Source organism: Pelodiscus sinensis, chromosome 18 (genome assembly GCF_052426305.1).
Source record: "Pelodiscus sinensis isolate ZL-2025 chromosome 18, ASM5242630v1, whole genome shotgun sequence".
Lineage (NCBI taxonomy): Eukaryota > Metazoa > Chordata > Testudines > Trionychidae > Pelodiscus > Pelodiscus sinensis.
In genome coordinates, this window is record NC_143069.1 from 27602031 (window position 1) to 27627191 (window position 25161).

The following is a 25161-nucleotide window of genomic DNA, read 5'->3' on the forward strand; positions in this document are numbered from 1 at the left end:
TTCCCAAGCCTCCACTAGCTCAGATCATTCAACCACTAGCTATGCCTTTTTTGGAGCAAATGGTACATGAAGAACACAGATTTCAAGTAGATCAGAATTTCCATCTTTCCTGTTTAACATTCTATCAAACTGTTAATGCAGTGGGGGCTGGACTAGGCTATAATCCTGGCTATGCCATCTGATGGCATAATCAAGTCATAGCCACACTCTGAGTGTCAGTTTTCCCAACTGTAGAGAATAACAGTGATCTCCTTTCTAAAGCATTTGTGTAACCACCACAGGCAGAACAGAACCTGGGACCTCTGGGCTTAATGTAGGAGCCTTTACAGCTTGGCTACATCTACACTGGCAAGATTTTGCTCAAATACTTTTAACACAAGAGTTTTTGCGTTAAAGTATTTGCGCAAGAGAGTGTCTACACTGACATGTGCTTTTGCACAAGAGATGTGCTTTTTCACAAGAGCATCCATGCCACTGTAGACGCTCCCTTGCGCAAGGAAGCTCTGACGGCCATTTTAGCCATTGAGCTTTCTTGCGCAAGAAATTCATGTTGCCTGTCTACACTGGCCTCTTGTGCAAGAACAGTTGTGCAAAAGGGCTTATTCCTGAGCGGGAGCATCATAGTTCTTGCGCAAGAAGCCCCGATTTCTCACATTAGAACATCAGTGTTCTTGCGCAAGAACTCCCCGGCAGTGTAGACAGGCAGCATGTTTTTGCGCAATGCCAATGTAGACACAGCTCTTGAGCTCAGCTCAGGCTGTAGAGCTCCCTTCTTCTTATCGCATGCTGTACGTGGTCTAAGTGCCAGGACATGGGACAGTGACCACACCCACTAGCTGTGTGGGTTACACTTGCAGATCTAAGGAGGAGAAGCTCTAGATAAAAGCCATCAGACCGGCTGACCTGGCAGTAACAGAGGCCCTGGGGTCTGGCAATTTAAAGGGGCAGGGCTTCCAGTCACCATTGCTTTTGCAGCAGTAGCCATGGCTAGAGCCCCAGCTCCTTTAATTCACTGACAGAGCCCCGCACGGCGCCGTAGAGCCCTGGGCAATGTGCCTCAGATGGTGCCCGAGGCGCCGCAATCTGGGAGATGCTGAAGGCCGTTTTCCTCATCTCTGCCATCTATTGTTATGACTGATGGCCAGACGCTGCAGCCCTTCCTGCTAAGGGTGCCCTGCAACCCTCACTACTAACGCAGTCCCCTTGGAATCAGTGGGGCTTCTTGGAAGAAGATGCTGTGAAATGGGTGGCATTCACCTCCTGCTGTGCGAGGCCTGTCCGTCACTTAAACAGGGAGTATGAGGCACATGAGCAGTGAAGGCCCACAGCGTGTGAAGGGACACATCTTGTGAAGGCCCACAGCGTGTGCAAGCATACACTGTGTCAAAGCACACATTGTGTGATGGCAAACATTGTGTGAAAGCACACAGTGTGTGAAGGCAGACAGCGTGTGAAAGCACACAGCGTGGGAAGGCAGACAGCCTGTGAAAGTACACAGCGTGGGAAGGCAGACAGCCTGTGAAAGTACACAGCGTGGGAAGGCAGACATTTCATCTCTTCCCCCAGTACACAGTAGCTTGCCAGCCTGCACTTTCATTTCCCTTTGTGTCTATTGCAGAGTGGATGATTTGGCCACTTGACTCCTCTGAAGGAGGGGCTATCCTCAGGCGAATACCCGCGTGAGGCACCACGTTGCAAGCTGCCACGTGCTGTTTGATGCTGCAGAAATGTCTCCACGAGTTGCAATGCAGCCATTTTGACTGTTCTTTTGCCCTTTGCATAATCATAGCCAGGGCCCGTTCATGGATGAGGCAGTTCTGCTGCGTAGGGTGCATGTGAACCACCCCAAATGGTCACGAGAGACGAGGGTAGTAAAAAGCTCATTTAATGTATAACCCATTTCAAGGGGTTCTTTGGATTAGGGATGTGAAAGGTTAACCAGTTAACCAGTAAGCAACCAGTTAACCAGGGGCCATGGGTAGGGGAGCTACTGCAGTCCCATGGGACCTGCCACAGACAGGGGCTTCTCCAGCCATCTGGAGCAGTCCCTGACTGCAGCGGGCCTGGGCATGTCACAGGCAAAGGCTGCTCCAGTCTGTCCCTCCTTTTAATCGGAAAACTGTTGAACTCATGAGCACATAACAACCAATTAACCAATTAAAGGGGATTTTACATAATTACTTTGGATTGAATCTTTCTGTAGCGATATTGACAGAGCTGTGAATTGTGGAACATGTATGTTCTTGAGAGGAAATTAAATGTTTGTCAGTGAAACCCATTTTGCCTTATTCCTCAGTCTCTAGAGCCTCCTTGTGTCTGGTATAAAGCGTGCAGCCACAAAAGAAAAGCAACAGTCCCACTTGCTGGCACAAGCTATTTCTCATTATTACTAATTATCGGGATGATCTTTGCAGTGGACTCTCTAATTTGTGACCCACAAGGTCTAAGTTTAACTCTCAGCTCTGAAGCAGACGTCCTGTGTGTTCTTGAGCCAGTTACTTGTGGGCAGATTTTCACAGGTATTTAGGCACCTGGATGGTACCGAATAGGTAAAAGACATGCTGGCCCACCAATCCTGGGTGCAAAGGGAGCAGTTCAAAGGGGCCTGGAGCTGCTGGCTGCTGCTAATGAAGCACTGGCAATGGGCATAGCTCTGGCCCTTTAAATTGCTGACAGTGCTGCCAGAGTGCCCTGCATTGCTTTCTGGGAGCTTTAAGGATTGGGGGTGCAACCCCAGTACGAGTGGCATGAGGCCACTTCTGACTGAGGCCCTGCCTCTTCTGGGAGCACCAAGTCGGGCCTCCCCATCTTGCCCTAGGGCTTATAGAGGCTGCTGGCTCTCCCACAGACATGCCTGAAGTTGGGTGCTCAGCACGTTTCACAAAAGCTTCTAAGTGCCTAATCCCAGTAGATTCCAATGGGAGTTAGATGCAGAGGTGCTTTTCAAATTCCCCATCTGCATCTCTAGGTGCCTAAATACCTGGCCCCAGGTGTAACCCATCTGGCATGAAGCACGAGGGTGGGACAGGGTGGGGGGAGGTAATGGATGGGTTGCATTTTGCTCTCCAAGAAAGAGATCAACATGGGTGAGAAGCAGCTCATGAGAAAAGTCCTCACTCAGGAGAGAAGCTGCAAACAGCTAACTGCAGCAGTGACACACACTGGAGGGTCAGATGCCTTGCAGGGGTTATTGCTGGCTCACCACTGTAATCCTCCCAGCTATTGCCTGGCTGGAGCAGGTATGCCAGATAATTCTTATCTCTGCCCTGCCCATCCCTTGGGGCCTTTTCTTCCTGCAGCAGGGATTCAAAGTCCTGCAACGGCCTCCCTGGGATTTGGCACTTCCATTCACTTCATTATTCAGATAACACTAGAGAAGGGAGTAGAGAGAATTCCTAGCGAGCAGAGAGCTGCCTTGTATGGAAAACAGTCCAGTAATCAGGGAAATGGAGGGCCAAATGGCAGTACATCCTGGGCTATGAATGTCTCTGGCTGAGATTGGGATGACAGGGACTGGAGGGAAGGGCTGCTGTGCATTGGAATGATATAGGATGTGGTAACCAATGGGTTAGGAGATTTCTTCTGTTGGCAGATAGTTATGAAGTTAGCCAGGACCAGCTAAAATTGTTCAAGTTAATCAGAAAACTGGATGTTCAACTGAACAAAAAGATTTGCCAAGAAAGTGTCTGCTTTCCCCCAACATTTTCATTTCTTTCTTTTTTTTGGAATACGTAGAGCCTGAAAAACAAACATTTGCAGCTAAAACATATAGCAGAAAATATTTTGATTGCTGCCAAACTTGTTTTTTTCTTGTCTGCTGTTTTTGGCCACATTTTTCAGTTCCAAAAAACAAAACCAACAAACAAACAAAATGGTTCAGGGAATTTTCAAGGGTTTATGTTAAGTTTGTTTTTGTATTTATAAATAAAAAGCCATCATTTTCCAAAGGGGAAAAAAATATTTTAACCCGCTTTTACAAGCTGCAAAGAGGGACTGGGCATTTTTATGGATAATTATCCAGCGTGTATAATAGTTACTGCTAAACCAAAGAGCATTCCAGAGATATCAAGGGCTTAAACCAACCTATAGCTATAGGTCAGAATGGGACCTTCAGGTTTATAGCTTCTGTTGTAGGAGTCCTACACCTTTATCTGAAGTATTTGGTTCTGGCCACAATCAGAGGCAGGCTACTGCACTAGGTAGACCTCAGTTCTGACTCAATCTTGCTATTCGCAGTGGGTTTATCTAAAGCAGTGGTTCTCAAAGCTTTTGGCCCATCGATCACCTGGCTCAATGCAAATCTTTCCCAGACTACCAGTTGCTAATGGAAACTCACCATTAATTACATAATTACACCTGAGCCATTTTATTAGTGCTGCAGCCATGGAGACTGGCTTAATTTAAATTATTAAGCATTTAATAAAGTAAAATATTAATTTAAGTCCAACAAAAAAAGAGTTCAATGTTTCCTTCTTTTAAGGTAGGGGTGGGAAGCCTTTTTTGGGTTGGGGGCCACTCACCCACAGAAAAATCATATGAATTTTCACTTCAGAAGTTATGAATGGGACACTCATAGACTTTAAGGTCAGGAGGGACCATTATGATCATCTAGTCTGACCCCCTGCACAGTGCAGGCCACAGAATCTCACCCACCCCTCTTAGAATAATCCTCTCACCTATGTCTCAGATATAGAAGCCTTCAAATACTTTGAAGGCCCCAACATGCAGAGAGCCCTTCAGCTGTGATCTGTGCCCAATGCTACAGAGGAAGGCGAAAAACCTCCAGGGCCTCTGCCAATCTACCCTGGAGGAAAATTCCTTCCTGACCCCAAATATGGCAATCAGCTAAACCCTGAGCATGTGGGCAAGACTCACCAGCCAGACACCCAGAAAGTTCCCTATAGCAACTCCTATCATCCCTCCATTGACCTATTTCCAACTGATAATGAATGGTCAATTTAATGATAATGACACAGCCAACCCTCTTAATTAGCCTCATTAACACAGGCCCTACAATTGACAGGTACATCTGCTCTTTTATATATATCATGTTTTCTGTTATTTACACTCCAACTCATCTGATGAAGTGGCTTTTAGCCATGAAAGCTCGAGTCCATATATTTTTGTTTGTATATATGGTGCCACAGGATGATTTGTTGTTTTTAAAGTTACAGACTAACACAGCTACTCCTAAACTAACTGAATCCCTGGGGGAGGCAGTACTGAGTTAACGAGGTGGATTAACTACACTATTAGAAGCCCTCCCATGACTTAGCAGCATCTTCAATGAAGTGCTACCTCACACAGCTTCAGGATTTTAAGTGTAGAGCTTGGGGGAAGCTCTGTGTTTCACTGCCTGATTTCATTGGTCTCTCAGCACTGTACGGCTGAATGTCTGAGGGGAGTTTTGAGGCCTGGGTTTCAGGGACTGTGCAGCCAAAGGGAAGGGCTGACTGGTTTTGTACCATAAAACGAAAAGCTCAAAGTCCTTATTAGTCCGGCTGCTGCTAAACAGTGTTTCACTTTTACTCATGCCTGGGCTTTCAGTTCCATTCTCACAGCAACCGAGAGCCCAGGGCTGGGCTCAGCTGACAGCTTGAGCCCCACGTTTGCAGGTAAATAGCCTCTGCTGCAGCTCATTCAGTGAAAGGGGAAGCAGAAAAAGCCCAGCCTAGGAGTGAGGTGATAGCGTGAGGCAGCAGGCTGGCTGGGGAGGGGAGTGGGATCTAATGGCCAGAGCAAGGAAGGGCTGGGCGCTGGACTCCTGGGTTCTTCCCCCAGTTCTGGGAGGGGTGTGAGCCCAGGGGCCTGAGGTGCAAGCTGGGGCGAGAGGCGTCTGTCCAGGCCCAGAGCCTGGGGGTGCAATGGGAGGGGGGCAGCCAGAGCACACAAGAGACTCAGACAAGCCCTGGCCTGGACCCCAGAGGGGGAGGGGTGGGTCAGAACAAACAGCCTGAGGAGAAGGGCAGTGGGGCTCTGGTGCCATTTAGAGGGCAGAGGGGAGCCCAGCTGGGAGCCAGCCCGGCCCTGACCCCAGCCCTGGGGGGCAGAAATGTGCTGGGAGGTTCCCCAGCAAACCCAGGATCAGCGAGTCCCCTGCTGCACACGCAACCCCGCTCCCAACGCAGACCCGGGGTGGGGGGAGCCGCAGACCTGGCTGAAGGGGGCAGGCAGTGAGAAGAGCCTAGGTTCAGGGTGGAGGCCCTACACATGCCCCATGCGAGGGTGGGGGGCAGACAGAAAGGGGAGAGGCTGCTGCTCCCTGTTATTGCCAGGCTGCTGGGCTGTGCAGCATCCCTGCCTGTAGGGCCTTCTCCTGGCCAGACTGCAGCCCCGGCTGACTCTGCTCTGTGCCTGGGATTAGAGTCCCACGAGGAAGTTTCCGGTTGGGTGGATGAGAGCTCTGAGATCAGGCCCCCCCGCCCATGCACCAGCCAGGCAGCGCTCAGGGGGACAAACACTAGGGCCTGGGTGCTTGAATTTCACACACTGAGGATGAGGAGGGATTGGAGAACCTCATCTGGCCCTTGTGCTCTGTACCTCTTGGCTGGCTCAGGCCTGTGGGGAGTGCAGGGACCATGGCTTAGCAGAACTCCATTGTTCTCCAGGGGAGCTGAGCTCCTCGGCATCCAGGAAGGAATCATCACTGCACACATTCACATTGCCGGTTTATTACAATGGGAATAAATACACTGACATCTGCCCTGGTGACTAGAAAACTCCAGATGAAGGAGGGGAGAGTGAGGGGGGAGGCTAAGAGAAATGCAGGCAGTGGGCGCTGAGATCTTGGGGAGCAGGGTCTAAAGACAGAGACATGGAGCAGAAAAGACTTTCCCTAAAACGTGGTAAAGTTCTCAGGCTACTCAGTGATTAACCTAGTGGACTCTGGCACCCGCCATTTCAGAGTCAGTGCAGACCGGAAGTGCAGTCTGAGCCACATGTTTCAGAAGCCAGTGGATTATCTGGGCCAGCCAGGGGCTTTTCCTATGACAGCGTATGTTGCAGTCACACCTTCCTGTGCCCGAGGAATCTTTAAAACAAAAATAAAATCCTGTTATTCATTTGCTAACCCCCAACAAAGAGAGACTGACACAGCAGGGCTATGTCTACACTGTTAGCTTCTTGTGCAAGAACTCTTTTGTGGAAGAGTTCATGTGCAAAAGAATCTTCCACAAGAGAGTGTCTACACTGCCGTGTGCTTTTGCACAAGAGCATCCATGGTAGTGTAGACGCTCTCTTGCGCAAGAAAGCTCTGATGGCCATTTTAACCATAGGGGCTTCTTGCACACGAAATTCATGTTGCCTGTCTACACTGGCCTCTTCTGGAAGAGCTCTTGCACAAGAGGGCTTATTCCTCGTGCGGAGAGGAATAACTCTTCTGGAAGAAGCCCTGTAAATTTACTTCTGGAAGAATGCTCGTGCAGTGTAGACAGCTGGCAAGTTTTTGAAGCCGCCAGTGTAGACATAGCTCAGCAGAAAAGCTCTCTGAAAAGAGCTACAGGCAAAGCAGCTGTTCAGAATATGGAGACAAAAATGAAAAAAAAATAGAGGTGTGGATTTGTTTGCATCTCACAGGTTTCTGGTGGATCCGTTTGTTTTTATTTTTGCCCAATTTGCTATTCATTTTTCTATCAGATTTCTCAACAAATGTTCTCAAATTTATTAGAATTACTTTTGGTTACTGAACACCCAGTTCTCAGTAAACAATTTTAATGACCACTTTGATATAAATGTTTGCCAAATTTTTACAAACAAAATAGAAAATTTTAAAGGACTCCTGCGATCTTTTGTAACATTTTTCATTTTAGAAAAAAAGCTCATTTTAATAAAAAAAAACCTTTTCTCTTCAAAAATTTTCAGTTCAAACACAGAGGCAGGAGCAGGCAGAGATAGAAAACTGGGCAGAAGGGCAGAAAAATCTTGTCATTTCCATGAGTAGCTAAAAGCAATAGCTGCAGAGGTAGAAGTTCTGGGCAGGATGCAGGAATCACCGAGTGTTACCCTACAGAGGGGTGAACCAGACAAACATCGCCATCCTTTCTCCATTACGCCCCGTGAGGGAGCTCCCTACGCCCAGCAGGACAGAAATTCAGCTCCCTGCTCACACACCCAGCTCTGGGCTCAGCCCTGCTGTGCTCCAGCACTGGAGTCTCATGACACAAATTCCCTCTGGGATATTCCAGTTTCTGAGCCTGAAATTCATGGTCAGGATTCAACCGACATCACAACTCACCCTGGCTGCACCAAACGCGCCGATGGTGGCATCTGGGAAGAAATTTAGCAGAAAGTGGGGGGTAAGTGCTGCTCCCTGGGAGAGCCCCCCACAGTGTACCCACCACTAGACACCCAGCATCCCCAATAACATTCATGCAGTCCCCCCCACTTCCTCCTGTCCCCCCACAATCAGTGCCACAGAGGGATCAGGGCCAGAAGGTTCAGGAAGGAGGCTATCCTGGCTGGGATGACTTGCTCTGTGTCTCTCCAGCACCTCCGGGCCCTGGGTGAGAGAATGGGCCATTCCCATTTCAGCAAACAGGTCTGTGGAGCTGCTGGGATTCTCGGGTGGGCCCACTTATCCCAGGTGCTGGCATTTAGGTCAGTGCCATGCTGTGCTATGTGGGTGTCTCCGGCCTCACAGCAGCCTGCAGAACACTGACACAAGGGAGGAGGCAGAGGATATGCAGGGCCAACCTCACCCCCAGATGGACCACTGACCCCCTGCCTCCCCCTTCTGCAGCAGCGGGGTCTGCCAGGCTATGCCTACACTGCAGGCTTCTTTTGGAAAAAACGTTTCCGGAAGAGATCTTCCGAAAAAACTTCTTCCAAAAGAGAGCGTCCACACTGCAAATGTGCATCAAAAAAGCGATCTGCTTTTTCAAAAGCGCATCCAGGCTGAACGGCGGCTCTCCCGCATGTAAACTGTGAATGCTATAGATGGAATGGCCACCAGGGCATCTGAGCTTTTTCCTCTTTCCTCTTCATCTGAAAAACTCCCTCTTCCCGTCCACACACGCCTTGTTCTGAAAGGCTACGTCTACACTGGCCCCTTTTCCGGAAGGGGCATGTAAATTTCACTAGTCGTCGTAGGGAAATCCGCGGGGGATTTAAATATCCCCCGCGGCATTTAAATAAAAATGTCCGCCGCTTTTTTCCGGCTTTTAAAAAAGCCGGAAAAGAGCATCTAGACTGGCCCCGATCCTCCGGAAAAAGTGCCCTTTTCCGGAGGCTCTTATTCTTACTTCAAAGTAAGAATAAGAGCCTCCGGAAAAGGGCACTTTTTCCGGAGGATCGGGGCCAGTCTAGACGCTCTTTTCCGGCTTTTTTAAAAGCCGGAAAAAAGCGGCGGACATTTTTATTTAAATGCCGCGGGGGATATTTAAATCCCCCGCGGATTTCCCTACGACGACTAGTGAAATTTACATGCCCCTTCCGGAAAAGGGGCCAGTGTAGACGTAGCCAAAGAGTTCTTTCGCAAAAAGGCTTCTTCCTCGTTGAATGAGAATTCCCGATGCTGGAAAGCCCTCTCTGTTCTTTCGATTTTTTGCGGAAGAACGCAATTGCTGTGTGGACTTTCCTCAAGTTTTGTAGGAAAAACGGCTGTTTCCCCGACAAATCTCTGTAGTGTAAACATGCCCCCCGTGACATCGCTTACTCCACTTACTTACACGGCCCTTAGCGCTGCCCTGGCTCTTGTGCTTATACTCCCAGCCACTCCTGGTGCAGCTGGGCTAGCTCATAGCTCTACGTGGGGAGTGGCAGCAGACTAACAGGTTGCAGTGCACCCCGCCCCCCCCTACTCACACTGAACAGCCCCTAGCTCTGAGAGCTGCCCCGCTGGGTGCCAGTCAGTGCTCGCAGAGTGAGGTGTTAACTCACTATGGGCAAGGGCAGAATGATCTGGTGCTAAGGGACATACCCACGGCCACCCAATGAGCCTGTGGCAGAGCCAGGAATTAAATCCAGATCTTCCAAGTCCGAGTGACCCAACCACAAGATCCTTCTGCCAAGCCTGGTAGCTGGGACTCAGATCCACAGATCAGCGGGATTTACCACGACTTGGGAGGGTCCCTGGGGAATATGCCCCTAGGCTGAACCTGCCCAGAGCTCCCACCCCAACCCAGAGCCCTTCTACCCAATGCACACAGCTGCTGCCCTGGCGACCACAGCTTTTTTTCACTGTCCTATTCTAACTTGCCTCAAACTTAATGCTGTCTCGGCACTAGCCCAGCAAGGGGAAGTGCTGACCTTGCAAGGGGAGAGAGTCTTCTGCTATATCTAAGTGTTCAAAAATAGCACACCCAAGCACCAGTCCCGAGTCCTGTCACAGCTTTAGACTCTACATCTGTTCCCACCCCACTCCCCTAGCACAGCACTGGCTCGTGGTCACAGCACCTGCTGTCCTGCTGAATGTCAGAAATGCCCCTCCCCTCCCCTCCCCGACCAGTTCTTTAAATGGACACGTTTCACCAAGGTGGTTTGTTGTAATCGGGGTTGGGTTTGAAACGGAAACTTCGGTGAATTAAAAACAGCAGGAGCCTGGGGCTGAGCTAAACAAGCGAGTGCTGGGTCTGATCAGACTCTGAGGAGCATCTCTGCAACAATGACATTGAATGTTGGTAAATGTAAAGTAATACACACTGGAAAAAATAACCCCAACTACACGTACAATAGGATGGGGTCGAATTTAGCTACAGCTACTCAAGAGAAAGATCTTGGAGTCATCATATATAGAGTAGCCCAGTGTCCGTGAGGGTATGTCTACACTACCACACTAGTTCGAAGTAGGGTGGTAGTGTAGACATACCCTGAGTCTGCAACACTGACGTACGTGGCCATGCCCCCTGGCTGTGTACATCAGCGCACCGCTCCCCTTCCCCTCCCTCCGTGGCGGCTCGGCCGAGCGCTGCGCCGCTCAGCTGGGCCCTGGCAGGGGAGCAAGCAACGGCAAGTGGCCATTTGGGGTCTGCGCTCCCCATGCATGGGCAGCACGGACCCCAAATGGCCGCTTGCCACCTGGGACCCAGCTGTGCGGTTGGTCTAGGGTTGCCAGGTAGACCCTGCTAAAAATGGACATGCTTGTCCGGGGAGGGGACCGGCTGGGAAGGGGGCGGGGCTGTCCAGAAGGGGGGCGGGAAGCAGAGCTGGGGGATGATCAGGGGCCGTGGGGCTGGTGCCCAGAGGAAGGGGGGAAGGAAGCAGACCTGGCGAGGGGGGGCGGGTGCAGCCACTGGCCGCAGCTGGAGTCCTTCCAGCCATGCCCCCACCAGGTGATCTCTTTACTTGCCAGCAGAAGCCTGGTGGGGGCAGGGGTGGGGACAGAGCTGGAAGCCACACACCACCCCCCCGCCCAGCTTCTGCTCGCCACCAGAGGCTCCCAGCTGGGAGACGGGCCACGATTGGCACTGGGAGCCTCTGGTCCCATGCAAAAGCCGGGCGGGGTGTATGTGTGCGTGTGTGGCTGGGAGTCCCTGCCCCGCCCTGCCTGCCCTGCTCCACCCAGCTTTTGTGTGTGACCACAGGGCTCCCAGCGCCAATCACGCTCTGCCTCCCAGTCGCTCCCCTGCCCCCACCAGCTTCCCTCCGGCGCCCAGCCGGGAATTCACAAAATACAGGACATTGCACATGTCTCATATTTTCTGAATTTTTCTACCGGACAGACGGTGCAAATACCGGACTGTCTGGTAGAAACCCGGACACCTGGCAACCCTAGCCCCGGCGGGAGCGCCGCTCAGCTGGGCCCCGGGTGACAAGAGGCCGTTTGGGTTCTGCACTCCTAATGCATGGGGAGCACGGACCCCAAATGGCCACTTGCCGCCGCTTGCTCCCCAGCCGCAGTCCAGCTGAGTGGCGCTGGTGCTCCGCCGCTCAGCTGAACCCCAGTGGGAGGGGAAGGGGGGTGAGGTGCTGATGTACACGGCCAGTGGGCGGGGCCGTATACGTCACCGCCCCGCTTCCTCCTCCCGCCGTGGAGCTGAGTGGTGCACCCCTCAGCCGGGCCGCCTTGGGAGAGGGGAAGGAGGGGCGGTGATGTAGAAAGCCCCACCCTTTGGCCACATACATCACTGCCTCGCCCTTCCTCCCTCCTTCTACGAGGAGTAACGGTAGTTCAAATTAGAGAGCCTAATTCGAACTACCTACTCCGTGCCGCATGTAGCTGCGGGCATGGAGTCCGCACTAACGGGGATTTAAAAATGGCGGCGCCCGGCAAGATGCAATCTTTATTTAAATCCCGGGCTTCATTTTCAACTTCGAATGCCTACATTAGCCACCCTAGTTCGAACTAGGGTGGCAGTGTAGACATACCCGTATATAGTAGCCCAATGTCTGTGAGTCTGTAACGCTTGCTCCCCCGCCACGGCCTAACTGAGCAATGCAGAACTCTTGTGCCGCTTGCTCCCCCACGGTGGCTGGTTCAGCGGTGCAGCACTAAGCCAAGCACCACAGCGGGAGGGGAAAGGGGTGGGGTGGGGCGGTGACGTACATGGCTCCTCCCCCTGGCCGTGTATGTCACCACCCCGCCCCCCTCCCCTGAGGCGGTCCAGCTGAGTGGCCCAGCACTCAGCCGAGTGCCAGGGCAGGAGGGGAAGGGGGAGGGGAGAGACGGAGGGAAGAGAGAGGCAGGAGGAGGAGGAGAAGAGAAAGGGAGAGTGAGAGGCAGGAAGGAAAGAAGAGAAAGAAAGAGACAGAGAGAGAGGCAGGAGGCAGAGGAGAGCTGAGAAAGAGGAGGGGAGGCAGCAAGAGGAAGAGAGAGAGAGAGATAGAGAGAGATGGAGCGAAAGACCGGAGGCTCAGGAGAGAAGACCGACGTGGAGGAGAGACCTGAAAATCCCGTCTTATGATGGGCTAATTGGCTAGTTGTGACTAGTTCTCTGAAAACATCCACTCAATGTGCAGTGGGAATCATTAAAAAAGGGATAGAGAATAAGACAGCGAGTATCTTATTGCCTCTATGTAAAACCATGGTACGCCCACATCTGGATTATTGTGTACAGATGTTCTTGCGTCATCTCAAAAAGGATACATTGGCATTGGAAAAGGTTCAGAAAAAGGCAACAAAAATTGTGAGGGGTTTGAAACAGGTCTCATATGAAGAGAGATTAAAAAGACTTGGACTTTTCAGTTTAGAAAAGAAAAGACTAGGGCTGTGTCCACACTACAATGAAAAGTCGGAAAAAGATACAGAAATTGCGAACTGCCATTTGCGTATCTTTTTATGCTTTTCTTCCGAAAGAGGCTTTTCTGACATTTAGCCCATCTACATGAGGCTAAATGTTGGGAGAAACCCCTCTTTCGGACTATCCCTTCTTCCTCATAAAATGAAGTTTACAGGGATGCCAAAAAAAGTCTCTGATTTTCCGAATTTTTTTTCCGAAAAGCAGACACGTTCCTTGGACACAGCAGAGCTTTTCCGGGATATCTATAGTATATACCCTTTTTTAAAAACTAACACTATCAGGCCTCCTAAACGTAACATAGTTTGGGGCCTCAGCATGTCTTAATCCAGCCTTGGCCCCTTCCAGAAATGACAGGGAAGTGATTCAATGAGACTCCCAGATAATCCTAGTAAGTGAGCTGCATCCCATGCTGCAAATGAAGGTGATAAACCCCCAAGGTCCCTGCCAATATGAACTAGGAGGAAATTCCCTCCACACCCCAAAAGAACCAGCCAGTCAGGCACCTAAGAGAGAGAATGCTCAGTGCCACTGCAGAGCACCAGCCATGTGGTCTTCTCTGATACTTAATAATCCAGAAACACTTCCTGACCCCTGCAGGTCAGGCCCTGAAGCATGAGAGTGTCAGACATAAACCAGAAAGGACCTCCAGGACTGATGGGCACTGCCTCCCACCATCACAAACAGCCCCATCATACAATCCCACTCCTAAATTTGTCAAGCTTTGTCTTAAAAGCATTATGGTCAGCTGACTATGAGTTTCCAACATGCTGCTTCCAAAACAGCTAATACAATCCTGGAATACATAAGGAGGGTGTCTCAACTAGGCTAGGGAGGTTATTTTACCTCTATATTTGGCACCAGTATGACTACTCTGTCCAGTGCTGGTGTCCACAATGCAAGAAGGATGTTGATAAATTGGAGAGGGTTTAGAGATGAGCCACAAGAATGACCAACCTGCCTTGTACTGATAAATCCCAGGAGCTCAGTCTATTTAGATTAACAAAGAGAAGATTCAGGGGAGACTTGATCCCATCTGTAAGTATCCAAGCAGGGAATGAATATTCACTAACGGGCGTGTCAATCTAGCAGAGCAAGGTCGAACATGATCCAATGGCTGGAAGTTGAAGTAGGACACAGAGGCCTTTTGTCGACAAAACTATACCCGCATCTATACTGCCACTGAGTTCTGTCGACATAACATCGACAGAACTCAGCAATTTTGTCGACAGCTGTAAACCTCATTCTACAAGGAATAATGCCTTTTGTCGACAGAGTTCTGTCAACAGAAGGCGTTATTGCATCTACACTGTCCTTTGCATCTACACAGTCATGTCGACAAAGCGGCTTGCTTTGTCGACAGAACTGCATGTAGTCTAGACGCTCTTTGTCGACAGAACTGGATGTAGTCTAGACGCTCTTTGTCGACAGAAGCTTTGTCGACAGTATCCGTCGACAAAAGCCTGTAGTCTAGACGTACCCCAATGGTTGTGGCAGTTTCCTCATCACAGATCATTTTTAAATCAATATTGGATTTTTTTTCCTTAAAAGATCTGCTCTAGGAACGATTTGGGAGCAGGTCTCTGGCCTGTGTGACACAGTGGGCCACACAAGAGGATCAGAGTGGTCCCTTCTAAATTTGGAATCGATGAAAAAATGAATTGAGTTGTTTGCCCCCATAACTCCAATTGGGAGGCTGTTATAGCAACTCACCCCCCAACATTTAGAAACGATCTGCTTTCCAGCCTCAGTTCATTTCTGGCGAGCTTATTGCTATTTTTTGTTGGGCCAAAGTTGTCCTTTCACTGAAATAGCCCTTCCCCCTCCCAGGTGTACCCCTCCATGGATTCATAGGGAGCAATTAGATCTCCTCTCAGCCTTCGTCCTGATGGCCTAGACAAGCCAATCTCTGCCATTCCACTCTCATGGGACAGGACCTTTGTGCCCCTGGTCAGCCTTCCAGCTCTTCTCTGCACCTGTTCCGGTCTGAATTCAGCTTGCTGTAACCAGAACAGTGCACCCTGTTCCAGGGGAGGTTTTACCAGTGCCTTGTTCAATGACATTAATACTCTCTTGTCTCTACTGGAAAAACCTTGCCTGGGGTTTTGTTTGCTGGTGAGCCCCCCCTTGTAGCAGCAATTAAACCATAAGCGCATGACCTGACTTTCTACATGCTTGAATGTCATCCCATTCTGTTACTCCGGTCCTCTACATCATCTAGGACTGCCTGTATAATATTCCAGTCTTCATGTGCATTGATGATGCCTCCTGTCTTTGTATCTTCAGCTAATTTCATTTGCATCTGCCTACATTTTGTGTCAAGGTCGCCATAAAAATCTACTATCTATTTCAGGAAGACACAGGCCAAAAAGAGAACCAGCGCACAGAGGAGAATGGAAGCATGAAAGAAATGAAGTAGAACTCCCATAGTGAACCCCAGCAGCATTTTCACATCAAACTATTTTAGAGTGGGGGCAAAGTATTTATAATTTCCCCCCCAAAATGCAAATTTTCATCATAAAATTTCCCATGGAAAAATAAAATCCTGGCCAGCTCATTTCTGAAATACAAGTGCTGCCACGGTTTTAATTTTCAATTAGATTAGATTCGACCCATATGCATCAATGAGGAACTTTTAGTGAGGGATCTAGGTTCCATCTGGCTATCCTTGCAGCTCTAACTCCTGCTAAATACAGTAACATGAACCACCAGCAGCGGGCAATAAGTGACCAAGAACAACATCCACCCTAGAAAATCAGTAGCTTTTAGACTTCACCACCACTGGCCCCTAGAACTCACTGAACTCTCCTCATTCTTGTTTTGCAGGCTGCTGGCCAGGCAATGGGGTTATGGAGCACATGGGCCCCCCATTACTAACCAGCACACTGATGGCCCAGCTTGTAATGAGCCATATCCCATTCCTGGGGGAGAACAAAGCACCTGACCCATCCAGAATTGATATTGGAAAACGGCAAGTTCTTACACTGAATCTGATCATCTGTGCCCGTGTTCTCGGTTCTGTGGCTTACACCTGGTTCCCTGGGAAAACAAGAACAAAACACATCAGTTCAGCTGGGCATTTCTCTGTGTTTATGCTCCACTTCAGGCAGTGAAGGATACAGTGGGATCTCGCTCTCTGGGTAGCTGTCTCTCAGACTAACCTGAACCCTAGCCCTCCCCACAACTGGCATAGAGAAAAGAACATACTGGCAAGGAATTATTTTTCCTACCTTTTACTTCTCTGTTTAGGTGCAACTAAAACAAAAAAGGAAATAAAAAATATTATTGGAAAGTCTCCGATCATTCCCTCCTTGGCAAAGAGATGGACCGTGATGCTATGGACATGGGTTGGACTCTGCACCATGGTCAGTGTTGGCCAAAGGAATCTGGAGGCCCTGCTGACAAATTAAAGAGTCCAGCCTCCCACCCAGGTTTGACAAATTGTGGCATGAATGTTGCTGCACGTCTGCTTTCAATGGGTCAAACACGGCTCTTTGTAGTCCATTGGTTATTATTAGCATTTGTATTCGTATTACAGTTGCACTTTTCAGACAGAAAGGAGAGCAGAGAGCAGGATTTCTGATCATGAACCTCCCAATCCATCCTTATTGTCTTTGGAACCCGGCAATAACTAGGCATTCCGCATAAAAATATACCAAACATGTCAATCAGTGAGGAGCCTCAACAGTGTCCGCAGCCCCAGATATTCAAAAATCATGTGTCAGGCACCCAAAATCACAAAATTAGCTAAAAGATCATGAAATCTTTTTAAAAAACATATTAACTTTTTAAATTATTCTCTGGCTTCTCAGCCTTAATTTGACTTTGGTCACATTTTCAAGGTTTCTCTTCAGCCAAAAAGGATGGCAACTTCCTTTATAAAAACGAAAGTTGTTTATTCCACCAACTGGGGCTATAAGGAAAATACCAAGTGTCATACGAGTCACAATTAGAGCTGACCAAATAGTTCATTAATCAAGGCCAAACTGAAAAAAATACCCCCACTCTTAGCCCCCTAAAAATGCAGCTGAACTTTTTCTTTAATCGGACAAAATATTTCATTCAACCCCAAACAATCCAGGGTTATTCATCCCTTATTTTAATTTAACTAAATTTCTAGATGAAACTGTTTCAAAGGGAAAAGTTGAAATGTTACATATTGAATCATCCAAAACAAAGTTGGAATGTTTCATTTTGAATCAGCCAAAGCTTCCATTTTTAAAATTTTATTTATAGCTATAGCTATTGCTATAGATTAGATTTGATTATTTTTCTGCATTTGAATCACATTTACATACCATACCCAAAAAAATCTCCCAACTGTACTCTTGGTAAAGCCTCAACAGATGACAACTTTGCCAGAGCCCCATTACTACTTGAAACTCCCACCTCAAAGCTTTCACTTGGACTTTGATGCTTTGGGCAATGTTACCATTCATTTTCCATTGTCTGACAGGGACCGTTGGAAACCTGAGTGGTGGGCAGTATGGCCTAGTGGTGGGAGCAGGAGACAGGCATAGTGGGTGGAAGAAGGGTCAGAACCAGAGTGAGAATCCAAATGCCAGAATCCAAGGTTGAGGGAGATTCAGAGCCCAAGGTAAGAAAACCACCTACATTTTTTCAGCAGAATATAAGCCACTGGAGCCAGAATCAAACAGGAACCAACTGCAACGCCAACTGCAATGCCCAGTATGAGCTCTATGGTCAGTGCTTGGGAAAGGAAATAAACATGAGAAGTTCTGTTCTGGCAGGATATGTCTACACAGCAAAGTTATTTCGAAATAACTTTCCTAGCATCTACACAGCCAAACCGCTATTTAGAAATAAAGTCGAAATTGTGGAGCTCTTATTTCGAATTTGGTAAACCTCATTCTATGAGGAATAACGCAAAATTCGAAATAGCTATTTCAAAATAAATGCTGTGTAGAAACTTATTTTGAAATAGAGGGCCTGCAGCCTTCTCAGGGTGCCCTGGTGGCCACTCCAGCCTCAACCAAGAACACTTCTCTCCCTTACCACCTCCCCAGAGCCCTTAAAGGGGTTGACTCTGGCCACAGTGCCTGTGCCAACTCCAAGCCTGCCAGCCCAGAGCCAGCAGTCACTGCCCCTGACCCAGTGGCCCCAAAACATGAGCCAGCAAGCCACTGGCAGCCAGCCCTCCACTGCTCCCCAGGAGCAGTCTGCCAGCTCCCAGGAGACTGACAGGGCCCAGAGAAGGCGGGCACCTTCCTGGTCCAGGGTGGAGATCACGGACCTTATTCAGGTTTGGGAGGGATGCCCGCAACGTCCATGATCTCTGCACTAGATGGAGGAATGCGGCCGTATATGGCAGGATAGCTGCCAGCCTGGCCACCAAAAGCCGCGTGTGAACCCAGGAGCAGGTTTGCATGACAATCAAGTTGGTCCAACGACACCCCCAACCCTGAGCCCTGAGCTCCCCCTCCCCCTTATTCCCCTTGCTTCCCCCTTCCAGATTCCTATTCCCAGGTTTCCCCCTCCCCTCTCCCACTGTCTCTTCACTCCTCTCCCGCCTCCTTTCCCCAGTCTCACCAGAATTTCATTCCCTCCCCCCCAATTTTGTTAAATTAAGAGAGTTTGTGTTCATGAAAATACGTGTATTTTATTTGACATCAGGAAGGGGGGTTAGGGAGGAGTAAGTGGAAGGACGTGAGGGAGGAATGAGGCACAAGCCCCCAGTGGCGCAGACCAGGGAGGGTCCTAGTGCTCCTCAGGGTAGAAGCTCTCCCGCAGGGCTTCCTAGTACTGACAGCCCTCCCGATGGACCTCCCAGATGGCAGCCTGCAGAAAGGGCAGCCAAGCTCACAGCAACATGTGCAAGAGAAGCACCAGAGTGCCCAGGGGCATCTCTGGCTCTGTGTTGCAGAGTGCTGTGGTGTCCCAAGTGAGGGCAACCAGAGCACGTAGAGACAAAATGCTTTGCTGTCCTTCATCGAGGTAGAAAAGCAAGCAGAGAAACCTGAATAAAATTTGGCAAGCAAAAAAAAAAAAAAAAAGCCCTGCCAGAATTGGTTGAGCAAAAAAAACCTGGGGCGGGGCAATGGCGCGTTCTTGCAGAACCCTTACTTTCGCTTTGCGGAAGCCTAGGGTTCCACGGAGCACCAATTGGGAAACACTGGTGTAGACATACCCACATAGAGCCAATAACATAGGTATCACTGCCCTAACGAGTCTTTTGGGTTATTACTGAACAGTGCGTACAAATGAGTAGCCATGTTTGTTTTCTCTCTCTCTCTCTGTCTCTCTCTCTCTCTCTCTCTCTCTCACACACACACACACACACACACACACACACACGGACCTCAAATGAACCAGATGTTTTGTTTCAAAACACACAGATGTAAGATTAAAACCACACTGCTTTATTTCTTAGAATCCAGAACCCTAGACTATCAGAAACAATAAGACAGAGTCTCAACTCACTGCACCTTGCGTCCTGCTGGCTCTTGGCAGACTGACTACCACTAGACCCAGACTGCACGCTTTGCTACAGAGCTCCCAGCCTGCAAGTAGGACCAAGCAAACGCCTCAAAGTTTAAAACTGGAGCTTACAGTTTTACCCTAGTTTTCCATACCCATTCCAACAAAATCACAGTAAAAGCTAAAGGAGGATGGAGTGAGACCTCCGAACAAATCTCCAGAATAGCTAGGACATTTTGGAGCTATGAAGCACATTTAGCACACATGAGGAAAATCAAAGCAACAGGAATAGATTCCCTAGAGAGACCAAAACCACAATACAAGGAAGACATGGTCTCCTCGGCTGATCTCTGGCAGAGGTGAGCATGTGGGGGGGGGGGGGGGGCGAGAAAGAGATTACATGGCAGGAGGAGGGATCACTGAAGGATGAAGATATTAAACTAGAGTCCTGTGGTCAGGTGCTGACGATACTGAATGCAGCTGGACACTTTCTCTCCCCACAGTAAGCCCCATTTCCCAGTCCTAGACACACCAAGACCAGAGCTGGGCATTTTGGGTGCCTGAGCCACTGATCCCCAGATGAAAGGGCCCTGACAGGGGAGACAAAACATCCCTTGGGACAAACAAGATAGGGGCCCAGTGTGCTGGTGCTGTACAGATGGCCCCTCCCCCAAAGAGCTGATAATCAAAATAGACCAGACAGACCCAAGGTGGGCAAAAGAGCAGAAAGAGCAGAATGATGGCAGCAGACAGCTTGATGGTGCCAGGGGGCAGGGTGGGTTGGTTGTGTTTGTGGGTGAGTTGGTGGGTTTAGTTGGGCAGGGAGCAGCAAAATGGGAAAAGCCAATACTGCTATTCCAGCTAGGAGGAGCTTAAAGTGACTAAGCCCCAAAGATACTCTCAGTGTCGTTGCTGCAGGGAACATTGACTGGCTGGCTGGGAGTGGCCCCTGAAATGTGCCCGGCCACTCACACAAGCCCTGGAGATGCTTCCAGTCTGAGGAAGGCTTTAAACTAGGTTCGACGGGGACAGGTGAGCAAAGCCCACAGGTAAGTGCTGAATGTGCGGGACTGGGAGATGGGTTGGAAATGGGGGGGACTACGGCCTATGATGGCAAGGAGAAAGGAGGGTCAGGGCACAACAGGGAGGCAAGATCAAATCAGTATCTTAGATGCCTATATACAAATGCAAGAAGTATGGGTAATAAGCAGGAAGAACTGGAATTGCTAACCAATAAATACAACTATGATATCATTGGTATTACAGAAACCTGGTGGGATGGGACTCATGATTGGAATGTTGGTATGGAAGGGTACGGCTTGCTCAGGAAGGACAGACAGGGAAAAAAGGGAGGAGGGGTTGCCTTGTATATTAAAAATGTTCACACTTGGACTGAAGTGGAGATGAACGTAGGAGATAGCTGTGTAGAGAGTCTCTGGGTTAAGCTAAAAGGGGTAAAAAACGAGGGTGATATCATGCTAGGAGTCTACTACAGGCCACCTAGCCAGGTGGAAGAGGTGGATGAGGCCTTTTTTAAACAATTAACAAAACTATCCAAAGCCCAAGATTTGGTGGTGATGGGGGACTTCAACTATCCAGACATATGTTGGGAAACTAACACAGTGGGGCACAGGCTATCCAATAAGTTTCTGGACTGCATTGGAGACAACTTTCTGTTTCAGAAGGTTGAAAAAGCTACCAGAGGAGAAGCTGTTCTGGATTTGGTTTTAACAAATAGGGAGGAACTAGTTGAGAACTTGAAAGTGGAAGACAGTATAGGGGACAGTGATAATGAAATAATAGAGTTCATGATCTTAAGGAAAGGTAGAAGGGAGACCAGCACAATTGAGGTAATGGATTTCAGGAAGGCAGATTTTGATAAGCTCAGAGAACTTGTAGGTAAGGTCCCATGGGAAGCAAGACTGAAGGGAAAAACAACTGAGGAGAGTTGGAAGTATTTCAAAGGGACGTTGTTAAGGGCCCAAAAGCAAACAATTCCGCTGTGTAGGAAAGATAGAAAATATGGCAAAAGACCAGCTTGGCTTAACAAGGAGATCTTGCATGATCTCAAAATAAAAAAGGAGTCATATAAAAAATGGAAACTAGGACAACTAACAAAGGATGAATATAGGCAAGCAACACGGGAATGCAGAGGCAAGATTAGAAAGGCAAAGGCACAAAATGAGATCAAACTAGCTACAGGCATAAAGGGAAACAAGAAGACCTTTTATAAATACATTAAAAGCAAGAGGAAGACCAAGGACAGGGTAGGCCCACTGCTTAGTGAGGAGGGAGAAGCAGTAACAGGAAACTTGGAAATGGCAGAGATGCTCAATGACTTCTTTGTTTCGGTCTTCACCGAGAAGTCTGGAGGTGTGCCTAACGTAGTGAATACAAGCAGAGAGAGGGTAAGTTTAGAAGATAGGATACATAAAGAACAAGTTAAAAATCACTTAGGAAAGTTAGATGTCAGCAAGTCACCAGGTCCTGATGAAATGCATCCCAGGATACTCAAGGAGCTGATAGAGGAGCTATCTGAGCCTTTAGCTATGATTTTTGAAAAATCATGGCAGACAGGGGAGATTCCAGAAGACTGGAAAAGGGCAAATATTGTGCCCATCTATAAAAAGGGGAATAAGAACAACCCAGGAAACTACAGACCGGTCAGTTTAACGTCTGTCCCAGGGAAGATAATGGAGCAGGTAATTAAGGAAATCATGTGCAAACACTTGGAAGGTAATAAAGTGATAGGGAATAGCCAGCATGGGTTTGTGAAGAACAAGTCATGCCAAACTAATCTGATAGCTTTCTTTGATAGGATAACGAGCCTTGTGGATAAGGGAAAAGCGGTGGATGTCATATACCTAGACTTTAGTAAGGCATTTGATACGGTCTCGCATGATATTCTTATTGATAAACTAGGCAAATATAACTTAGATAGGGCCACGATAAGGTGGGTGCATAATTGGCTGGATAACCGTAGTCAGAGAGTTGTTGTTAACGGTGCTAAATCCTGCTGGAAAGGGATAACAAGTGGAGTTCCGCAAGGGTCTGTTTTGGGACCCGTACTGTTCAATATCTTCATCAATGATGCAGATATTGGGATAGAGAGTACGCTTATTAAGTTTGCAGATGACACCAAACTGGGTGGGGTTGCAACTTCTTTGGAGGATAGGGACATAATTCAAAATGACCTTAGCAAGTTAGAGAAATGGTCAGAGGTAAACAGGATGAGGTTTAATAAAGAGAAATGCAAAGTGCTCCACTTAGGAAGGAACAATCAGTTCCATACATACAAGATGGGAAGCGACTGTCTAGGAAGGAGCATGGCAGAAAGGGATCTAGGGGTCATAGTGGACCACAAGTTGAATATGAGTCAACAGTGTGATGCTGTTGCAAAAAAAGCAAATATGATTCTAGGTTGTATCAACAGGTGTGTTGTAAGCAAAACTCGTGAAGTCATTCTGCCGCTCTACTCTGCACTAGTTAGGCCTCAGCTGGAGTACTGTGTTCAGTTCTGGGCACCACATTTCAAGAAAGATGTAGAGAAATTGGAAAGGGTACAGAGAAGAGCGACAAGAATGATTAAAGGCCTAGAGAACATGACCTATGAAGACAGGCTTCATGAACTGGGCTTGTTTAGTTTGGAAAAAAGAAGATTAAGGGGGGACATGATAGCGGTTTTCAAATATCTAAAAGGGTGTCACAAGGAGGAAGGAGAAAATTTGTTCCTCTTGGTTTCTGAGGACAGGACAAGGAGTAATGGGCTTAAAGTGCAGCAGGGGAGGTTTAGATTGGACATTAGGAAAAAATTCCTAACTGTGAGGGTGGTCAAATATTGGAATAAATTGCCAAGGGAGGTGGTGGAATCTCCTTCTCTGGAGATATTTAAGAACAGGTTAGATAGACATCTGTCAGGGATGGTGTAGACGGAGCTTGGTCCTGCCTTGAGGGCGGGGGGCTGGACTCGATGACCTCTCGAGGTCCCTTCCAGTCCTATTATTCTATGATTCTATGAATCAAATGGGTACAATCTCTCTCAGCCTTGGCCCTTCCAGTGTGTGTGCTGGTGCCCTCGGGCTCTCTGCCATGGGGCAGATTGGATGGGGACTGCTTGAGGAAAGGCCTACAACTGGCAACCCCACTCCCAGCTCTGAATATGGGAGACACCCGGTGTTCAGACATGACCCACAGCCCACTGGACTCTGTGTCAGGGTCCCATTGTTGCTGATGGCCTATGGCTTGGACACCAAGGGTGAGATTTTAAAGAGCTGTGAACCCAACTTGCTCCCAGCATGCTGAGCGCTGTGTGAGTCAGGCCGGTTGTGAATACAATCACTCACCATGTCCCGTAGGTGGAGTTTTCTCTGGCTGGTCAGGGAAAGCCTTTCTCTCTGGGAAACAAACACAGGAAATATCACAGCCTCTTAGCTGGGAATGCATTCAGGTGGGATCTGCATCTTACCATGAGTGAATATCTTCAGGTCTGGCTCCTGGCTTCCCGTAGCCATAACTCACCTGTTCAATGCATGTGAAGTGACAAACTGCCCTGTCTTCACTCAAGTTAATTCATACTAGTGGAGGAGATGGGTGTTTTCCCACCAAAGGAGCAGCTTTGGGGAAGAAAATGATTCAAAGAGGGAGCTGGGTGGGGGAGGGGTAGCATGGGATCACTTACTACATGCCTGAGACCCACCATTTCACCCCTTTCTCCTGGCCGTGCTGTGTGGCTTATAACCACTCACCTGTGACCTTCAGTTGCAAGGGGGCGCTGAGAGCAGAATTGACTTCCTTGTTTTTCTCATCCTTGATCTGATACCTACAGGAGTAGCGCCCTTCGCTCTGCATGGAGACATTCAAGAGGAATGTGTAACTAGCTTGGCCTGTTTTAAATTTTTGGTTGGAAAGAGCCACCCCGTCTTTGCAGAAAAAAACTCTGGTAATATTAGCATATCGAAACTGTGCACAGCGGGCTAAAACAGTCTCCCCATCCTGAGCCGACGTCGGATTCAGGAACAGCTGAGGTGCAGGGAGATCACCTGAAACGACAAACAGACATGGACGTGTGTGCCCGGGAGAGGAATGAGAGGGAGCTGGGATGAGAATTGTATCGATGGTGAAAGGAGAAACATCTGGTCACGTGGAAACTCACATATAAATGCAGTTTAAAGCCGCAAGTTAATCTTTTATTGGGGGTGGGAGAGGTAGCATGAATCCCTGCTGCATTGGAGCCAGATCATAGCTGATATAAACAACCTTGTCTCCATTAGAGTCACTGAGGCCAGAGGCCCAGCCAGTGCTCCAGCACGGTCAGTAGGGCAAATAACCAGCTGGGGGTAAATTGGCCACAGTCCATTGGAATCAACAAAGCTACACTGGCTTATCCCACCTGAGAATCTGTCCCTAAATACACTTCCTTTTTGTTTAAGTTTATGGTCAGCCACTGTGAGAATTAATCACTGAATTAACTATAATTAACAGGATTTCAGACAGGGACTGCAAAGGTTTCTTTCCTCCCACCTCCTTCCTTTGCAAGGGCCTGGGAATTTTG

At 48.6% G+C, this 25161-nt stretch overlaps 1 long non-coding RNA gene across 2 annotated transcripts; it reads right to left on the reverse strand.

Moving 5' to 3' along the window:
- Window positions 1-6698: 6698 nt before the first annotated feature.
- Window positions 6699-17972, reverse strand: LOC149523335 (uncharacterized). Of its 2 annotated transcripts, XR_016347073.1 has the most exons (5): window positions 17787-17972; window positions 16403-16427; window positions 16156-16211; window positions 8234-8265; window positions 6699-7030 (listed from the first exon to the last, which is right to left on the reverse strand). It is a non-coding gene; the product is annotated as an uncharacterized LOC149523335 (long non-coding RNA). The 2 variants fall into 2 exon arrangements; XR_016347072.1 differs by lacking the exon at window positions 17787-17972 and having other exon boundaries at window positions 16403-16636.
- Between the last annotated feature and the right edge of the window lie 7189 nt (window positions 17973-25161).